The sequence below is a fragment of the Zalophus californianus genome, chromosome 6 (assembly GCF_009762305.2).
Source record: "Zalophus californianus isolate mZalCal1 chromosome 6, mZalCal1.pri.v2, whole genome shotgun sequence".
Taxonomy (NCBI): domain Eukaryota; kingdom Metazoa; phylum Chordata; class Mammalia; order Carnivora; family Otariidae; genus Zalophus; species Zalophus californianus.
Genome location: NC_045600.1, coordinates 122,285,164 through 122,294,676, shown reverse-complemented (window position 1 = coordinate 122,294,676; position 9,513 = coordinate 122,285,164). Strand labels below are relative to the sequence as shown.

The window sequence follows — 9,513 nt, the reverse complement described above, 5'->3', positions numbered from 1 at the left end:
GACATTAAGTAAAAACAATAGAAATATGAATAAAATATAGACTTTAGTTAGTAATAATGTGTTAATATTGATTAGTTGTAGGACAAATATCACATATTAATATAATATGTTAATAGTATATAATATATGATATTAATAATAGGTGAAATAAGGTGTGGTGTATTTGGGAACTATGTTATCTTCACAACCTTTATTTATAAATCTACAACTTCTAAAATAAGTTTATTTAAAGATATTTAAAAATTATTCACTGGGTGTTATTTGCAACTAATGAATCATTGAACACTACATCAAAAACTAATGATGTATTATTTGTTGACTAATTGAACATAATAAAAAAGTCATTCAATGTAATTCATCATAGTAACACAAAATAGGGAAAACATAATATGATCATCTCAAAAATAAAGAAAAAGTATTTTATAGAGTACAAAACCTATTCTTCATAAATCTCATGGGAACTAAGAATTGAACAAAGTTATTTAATGAGACAAAAAGAATTTACAAAAGAAATCAATTGCAAAATCATTGATAATGAATATATTCAAAGCTTTCCCCCTGAGATTGGGAATAAAGAATTTTCTGTCACCATTTCTATTCAACACTATACTGGATGTCCTAATGCAATAAGTTATGGAAAGGTAATAAACAATGTATAAGAATTAGAAATGGAAAGGTATAAGTTTATTTACAGACAACAAAATAGTGTGTGTGAATCATCTATCATCTATTTCTCTATTGTCTAATCTGAACATGAATAATGGAAACTAAGAGTTAGTTTAGCAAAGGCGCTGTATTAGTAAACAAATAACTATAATGATATGCACTTCTGTGTGAAATAAAAAATGAAAAATGAAGATTCCAAATATAACACTTTCAGGAATATCAGGAACATCAATTGCATAGGAAAAGATCTACACATAATATTACAAAACATCATTCAAAGAAAGTAAATAATATCTTACAAATGAAGGGATATAACATATTCAAATTGGCAGATACAGTTACATATAAATTTTAATTCCTTCCCCCAAACTCATTTTAAAGATTCAATGTAATAGCATTCCAAGTCCAAATCCTGTTAGGTTTTTTTCTTTGAAATTGTCAGTTTAATTTCACAAGTTATGTAGAATGCAAAGAGCCAAAAAAATCTCAATCATCTTGATGAAAATGAAGAAAGTTTCATGAATTAAATGACAAAATTTCAAAATTTCAATTTTATAGGTTACAGTAGTTAAGATTGTGTACTGACAAAAAACAGAAAACTAGTCCAGTGGGGAATAAAATAGACTCCACAAACAGATCAACAGATTACTTGATTTATAATAAATGTACTTCTGTTGCATGATGAGTAAATGATGATCTGTTCAAAAGTTGGTACTAGATATATTGGATATCAATATGAAAAAAAGATGAGTCCCATTTTCAAACCATACAAGGGAAATAAAAATGGAGAGACTAAAATAGCAGATGGGGGAGAGCATCTAGAGGGAAGCTGTCTTCAGTAATTTTCTTACACTGAGAATATTAAATGATATGTTTTGCTCATGCAGGGAACTTCTGGGGAAAATATGAATGATTACATGCAGAATGAGCACATTTGTTGAAGTTTAACCGATAAGCACAGTGCTGTTTTACCAAATTCTGGTAGTTTAGCAAAGGTGCTGTATTAGCAAATACAGGGGTGTATAGTAAATACCCAAACTGTGTGGAATAAAAAGCTGAAGTGCTAAGCTAAAATATTTTTTAGCACAGGGATAAATTATCCACAGTTTACAGAGCTGAGTTTAAAAAGGAAACTGCAGGGGCACCTGGGTGGCTCAGTTGGTTAAGGTCACACTCTTGATTTTGGCTTAGGTCATGATCTCAGGGTCCTGGGATGGAGCCCTGTGTTGGGCTCCTTGCTCAGTGGGGAGTCTGCTGGAGATTCTATTTCTTCCTCTACCTCTGCCCTTCCTCCATGTTCTCTCTCTCTCTAAAATGAATAAATAAACAAATCTTAAAAAATAATTTAAAAAAAGGAAACTGCAGTTGCAACAAGTGTGAAAAACAGGTAGAATGATACCAAAAATAAAAATCAATCTGAATTCCCCTCAATAATTACAGAGAGACATAATTCCAAATATATCTACAGACTAAGAAAGAGTAGCCTCTAAGATATTTATGTTCATTCTTTAAGGAAACATGAATATTATGATGGCTAATTTTTCTCCATGAGTGACTCACATAGATGATATCCTCATGAGAACTTTATGCCTGAAGTTTTGCTGTGATTGAAGTTGAAAAACCTTGTAATTTTTTTTAAGATTTTATTTATTTATTTGACAGCGAGAGAGACAGTGAGAAAGGGAACACAAGCAGGAGGAGTGGGAGAGGGAGAAGCAGGCTTCCCGCAGAACAGGGAGCCCAATGCGGGGCTCAATCCCAGGACCCTGGGATCATGACCTGAGCTGAAGGCAGACGCTTAATGACTGAACCACACAGGTGCCCCAGAAAAACCTTGTAATTAATTGGTATTATTTTTATGATACATTATTGGGTTGGATCTAAATTCATGTGCAGATAGATTTATTTCTGTTAGATTATTTTGAGTTTTCTAAGGTGCTGTGAAATATGTGGATCATAAATGAACAACTCACAATTGAAAGACCTTGGAATTTGCAGCCAGAAGTTTGAGATTCAGTTATATGCTTTGGCCATGATACATGAGATTGAATAAAATTATAAGCAGCCTGATACCTGATATCTAGCTTCTTACTATCACATAACATCATTAGGTTTACTTTAGGAGGAAAACATATGCTATGAGTGATGCCATTTTTTTTTCTGCTCTGGAATCTGGAAGATACAGGAAGATACAAGAACTGGTTAATAGTAAGATGTTGTTTCTGTATAAATGCTCTTGACAGGTTTTGAGACTAATGTACTTTATTTGCTCTGACTTGACTGCATTTAGTGAACCTCTGGTCTATATTCAAAGGAATGTGGCCTTTTTTGAATAAGGACACCCAATATCCCTTAATGTAGAAACCATAGAGGAACACATGAATAATGCAGATATGATATATATATTTTTCATGTTTGACTACTGTCCCAACCCTGTCTGCATAGACAAAAACAAATGGAGAAGAGAACCATTTAGCTCACTTCCCCTGGGGCACCATTAACTACCCAGTTGCCCTGCACTGAATTTTTCATATATCTAGTTCACTTGGGACCAGAGATTGAGTGCCATCCATAATAAGGGTTTTCAGGACAAAGAAGTTGTAGGTAGAGGGAGTGCCACGATTTGAGGGAATGATGATGTCTTGAGGAGGTGTGATAACATAAAAATCATGCTCACTAGGATTACATCGGGGCCCATCAGAAATGATAATCCTAGATTGTGAAGTGGTGGAAGGGATTCTTAGCTTTTCTAGACTAGACATTCTAATGATGGGCTTCAGATAATAAATCTCCTGTGTGAAACTTGTTCACCCACCCCTTCCTGTCTCCTTCCAAGTGAGAAATACTCCTATATTAACTGGATTTGGGTGCTTCCTTCTCATATTTTTGGGAAATTATACCTCATTTCTTTCTTATATTGTGTATTGCAGTCATTTGACTGGCATGATATGCACCATTACATGAATTAGGGCTAGTTAACTACCTTTGGTGACTGAAAAATTCCAAATTGATTTTGAAACCAGTGAAGACTTACCTCTAGGGCATTTAGGTTCATTCTTTCAAACAACATGACCATCATTATGGCTTCCTTTTCTCCCAGGGTTATGTATATGATGGGATCTTCAACAGAAGAATTTCATTTTTCACCTGAACTTGCTTTAACTGAAAGTTGAGAGAGTTTTATGATTCATTTGGCATTTCTATAGTGCAACATTTGCTTGGGTCTAAATGCCCAAGTAGACAAAGTCAACCATTATATTACTTCATGTTTTCAATGTGATCGTATTAACGGGTCATTTTTGGACTATGAATACTTAAGTCTCCTGACAATTGTGGACAAAGGTTTGAGAGTCAGACATTTATTTTCCTGTGGATGTAACAATCAATAAAATTAGAAGTTTCTTGGTATATTATTTACTGTTTAGGATAGTTCCCAAGAGATACAGTTTTCAACTTTGACAGCTCTCCTTCTCCTGTCCTCTTAAATAAAGACTACTGAAGAAGAGTACTTTCCGACATTCTACACTAGGGACACATGACAACTATCCAGACTAACTTTGCTGAATCTTCCCAAACTCTAATCCACTTTGTCACGAGGGTTTAAGAATGCCAACTCTAGTTAGAATTTTCAGGATCAAATAGATCTATAATGAGAATGCCATGGCTTGGGTCATAAAGAAACTTGATAACATAAAAATTATGCTGACACCAGCATAGATGCCATTCTTAGGAAGGGATGAGAAGAGTTCTAGGCTAAAAAAACATAGCTATGAAAGCATATATAATAAAGAGAGAACAAATGGTCATTGAAAATTTAGATAAGACACTGTCAGAAGGAAAGCATCAGAATGGATGGTAGTTGCCCTAGTAAATTAGAAAAAAAAAACTGGAGTAAAACAGTTATGCTACTAAATGGCAAAATTAGAACTGAAATACAGTGCCATAGAAACCAACTTATTTTTTTATTTCAATATACAGTATAGCAGTCCTATTCTTTTGTAACTCCAGCAACTCAAATGCCTTTTAGAATGTATCCAAGACTGCTGCAAGAACGGAAGATGATAAAAGTTCATATGTCCTGTGCCCCAACTAAGCTATTCTAAAAATTCAAGTACTCTGGAGATACCCACATAAATTTCCAAGGCACTCGGCAGTTTGTTTTCAATCTAAAGCCCTATTCAGGGGGATGCATACTGGCTGCTACATGGATTTTTGCCTTCAGTTAACTTTCTTTGACTAATGGTAAAGTCACAATGGAAGCAAAATGGTAACCCCCACATCAGGGAGTAACAAATCCTCAGGATTCCAACTATACACTTCCTGCAACAACTCAGGCTATTCTTTGTACCTTGGAAACCCAACATGAGGGGCTACTGGCAGGAGTCCTTGAAATATTTCTATACAAGATGAGTGGGGAGAAGTTAAATACTGTATTCAGAAGCTAGATGACTCCTCCACTGATTTTCACTGAGGCATTTTCTCAATTTAAATATATAAATCCATGTGAAAATTATAATAGACCATTGAACCTCTCCATTATTATGGGATTTGTTTCCAGGAATTCAACAGAAGTGGGAGAAAAAGTAAGTTGATGGCCAGGACAGATAATTTCTCAGATATTGGTGGCAGCAATCCAGTTCTGGGAAAATAAGACATAATTTTATTGTGTTATGCAATTTTAGCTGCCCACCTATAATTATTCGCAAAAAATATTGTGAATAATTCATAAGAATTCACAAGCCCCTTTATTTGGGGCCACCAACAAACAAGAAGGCAAACTGTAATGTAAAGTCAGTAAGTCACTATTGGAAATAAAGATGTTGGAAAAAGGAAGAGACTGAGGAAAATGCAAGGTTTACAATCTCACTGAATCTTTATAACCTTCTCAACAGGATCTTCCCTGTCCCCAGGAAATCAGATGGGAAATAATCGGCAAATGGTGCAAACTAATGGGCAAAATTGAGGGAAATAGGCAAAAAGGAGGGAATCTCAAAACTGGGAACAGGATAAATTTACGTATCTGTTTATTTTCCTCAACTTAATCTTTTCCCGTGTGTGTGTGTGTGTGTGTGTGTGTGTGTGTGTGTGTGTGTGTGTGTGTGTGTGGATACTGGAGCCATGAATTCTCCAATTTCTATTGATCTTTCTTGTTTTGCCTAGCCCAGAAAAACACCCAAGGTGTGGGTGTTTTGGGACAATCATCTATCTGTTCTTTTTCTTCTGAATTTCCATGCAAGTTGGTCCCCCCACAGAAGAATATGCCTTGTCTCCCAATGTGCTTCATAATGTGTCAGGAAGGGAATTACTGTCTAGTTGTGTAAACTTCAGGCTATGATATTCCATACCATGGGTGTAGTGTTTTTTGCAGTGCCTGAGATGCCAGCCATCTAGATTGGTAAATATGTGCTTTCTGAAACAAAACGAGGCTATGGGAAAGTGGCAGTCTCACCCAATGCTAACAAGTTACACCCAAATTATAGGAAATAGATCTCTCTTTATGGGCCTCCAAAACAAATTATAGCAGTTTAATAAAAGGGATTGATTCCATTGTTATAACTTACAATAAAGAAAAAAATGACCACATATAGAACTTGTTCTCTATTTCTAGCTCAAATGTATATAACGAGTAATCAGAAAAGAAGATGTGGTTCATATATACAATGGAATATTACTAAGCCATCAGAAAAGATGAATATCTACCATTTGCATTGACATGAATGGAACTGGAGGGTACTGTGCTAAGTGAAATAAGTCAGTCAGAGAAAGACAGTTATCATATGGTTTCACTCACATGTAGAACATAATGAATAGTGCAGAGGACAATAGGGGAAGGTAGGGAAAACCAAAGGAGAAGAAATAAAAGAGGAGACAACCCATATGAGACTCTTGAGTGCGGGAAATAAACTGAAGGTTACAAAAAGGGAGGTGGGTGGGGGAATGGGGTAACTGGGTGGTGGGCATTAAGGAGGGTGTGTGCTGTGATGAGCACTGGGTGTTGTACGCTACTAATGAATCATTGAACATTATATCAAAAATTAATGATGTACGGGGCACCTGGGCGGCTCAGTTGTTAGGTGTTTGCCTTCGGCTCGGGTCATGATCCCAGGGTCCTGGGATCTAGCCCCACATCGGGCTCCCTGCTCAGCGGGGAGCCTGCTTCTCCCTCTCCCACTCCCCCTGCTTGTGTTCCCTCTCTTGCTGTGTCTCTCTCTCTGTCAAATAAACAAATAAAATCTTTAAAAAAATTAATGATGTACTATACATTGGCTAATTAAATTTAAATTAAAAAAAGTTAAAAAAAGGAAAATTATATAAATAGGACATAATTTAAAAAGGACATTTACCTTATAATTCTCCTATATTATCTGTCAGAAAGGAAAAAAAATACAAGGAAGGTCAATTTGTTTATAGATTTGTACATAATCTAAGAGAAATAATTCCTCTAACACCTGTGGTACCCAACCTTGCCACTCCTTACCCACTATGGATGAGTCAAATATTCTTCTGTAATAGACATGTTCAGCTTTTTTTTTTTTAACTTTTACCTAAGAAGTCAAGGTTCCTGCCTAAGTTTTCTTATGGAAGCTTTAGATTTTTGTGGCAAATGATTCCCCAGGGATTCAAAGATTCACCTACTGTATTCTCTAGGCATTTATAAGAAAGCTTAAAAATTTTTGTCCACCTTAAGATTCCATACTAATTCAATAGTGGTTGATTTATTGTTAGCTGCTAACACCTTACATGCTAGTAAGAAAGATACTTTAGCTTTACCAAATTTCTTAGTCTCCCAGGACTAAAGCCTTCTTGGATAAGTTGCAATACCCAAACTGAAGTCAAATAGTTGTGATATGTACTACTGGCCAACAGATGGAAGACAGTTGTATCTTAAATTCAGCCTAATATACCAACAAAACAATGTACCACACATACACACACAAAACAAACCTCCAACAATTTTGAGGGTTGTTGTAGAACCTTGCCTTTTTTGAAAAGGTTAAGTCTCTCTGAGATGTTACATAAAGTATTGAAATTGTAGTCAAAATAAGCTGGAGAACCCTTTCAGTCTTAAAATAGTTGTTGTTTCCTCACTGTATTAGTTTTAACTTTGATAAAACCTTATACGTTTTCTGTCATGAGATTAAGGGTGCTTCTAATAGTGTGCTTATTCAGAAAATTAGGCCCTGGTTATAGGCATGTTGCTTACTCTTCTGTGTTACTGGATTTTGTTGCTCTGAGAGTGCAAGGCTGTTATCAGTGCATAGTAGCAATCACTCTCCCGACTGGAAAAGCTCAGGCTTTGACTTTGGAACACTTAACTTAGTAATAGATATCTCATGCTGTTATTATTTTACAAGTTCTTAAGACTCATTCATCTCTCAGTGTGCTGCCTGACTAGCTATGAACAAATATTATTATCTAATCCTAGTGCTATTCTGTGCAAGTGTACCTTTTAAACCTTTCTACTATATTGCAAGGTTCTGATAAAATAGGTTGAATATGATTGTCTCACAGTCATTGAGGTAGATAGCAAACCTTGCTATGATTTTCCTATTATTCTGAAAGCCAGTGCTGATATAATATTGTTCACTGATATGTCCTGTGTTAGAGACCCACAGGGGAATATAAAAGCACCTTATGCAGTAGTCAACACTCCTGAAATTTTAGAGACTTCTGTTTTCCCAAACATAAAGTCATTCATGTATAGCTGTTATACCAGCTGTTACATTAACCATCAGTCTTTTAAAAACATGTTTCCAAGTTTATTGATGTATAATTGGTATACAAACATACCTCATTTTATTGTGCTTTCCTTTTTTTGTGCTTTACAAATATTGCATTTATTACAAATTGAAGGTTTGTGGCAACCCTGCATCAAGAAAATCTATCAGTGCCATTTTTCCAACAGTAATTACTTTGTGTTTCTGTGTCACATTTTGATAATTCCTATAATGTTTCAAACTTTGTCATTATTACTATATTTGTTATGGTGATCTGTGATGAGTGATTGTGACTGAAAGCTCAGATGATGGTAGCATTTTTTACCAATAAAATATTTTTGAATTTAAGTATATACATTTTTTAGACAAAATGCTATTACACACTGAATAGACTACAATCTGGCATAAACATAGATTTATATGCACTGGGAAATGAAAAAAAATTTGATTCACTGTATTACAATATTAACTTTATTGCAGCAGTTTGGAACCAAACCCACAATATTTCTGAGATATTCCTATACAAAAAAAAAAAACGAAAAACCCAAACCTATCAATGTATACAGTTTGGTGACTTTGAACATATACATTCAAGTTACTATCACCACAATACAGGCAGTAAACATATTCATTGCCTCCAAAAGTACTGTTTGTGTGTGTCTATTTGTTTTCTGGGGTGTGTGTGTGTGTGTGTGTGTGTGTGTGTGTGTGTGTGTGTGATAACACTTAACATGAAATCCATTCTCCTAACACATTTTTCAATACACATTAATTTATTATTAACCACAGGCACAATTTGTATGTCAGGTCTCTGGAACTTACTCATCTGGTATAACTAAAACTTTACACCCATCTACTACCCAAATCTCTCTTCCCCCCAGGTCCCCGGCAATTATCATTTATTGTATACTTCTATACCATGGACTATTTTATATGCCACATGTAAGAGGAATCACACAGAATTTGTTCTTTTGTGAATGATTGATTACACTTAGCATGTCTTCCAGGTGTGTACATTTTGTCACAAATGATAGTATTTCCTTTTTTAAGGCTAATATTCCATTGTACGTATATTTTTAATCCATCGATAAGTTGATGAATATTTGGGTTGTTTTTATATCTTGGCTAT

At 35.0% G+C, this 9,513-nt stretch overlaps 1 pseudogene; it reads left to right on the top strand.

The window, feature by feature from the left end:
- Positions 1-3,293: 3,293 nt before the first annotated feature.
- Positions 3,294-3,362, top strand: LOC113910705 (annotated as a pseudogene).
- Positions 3,363-9,513: the final 6,151 nt, after the last annotated feature.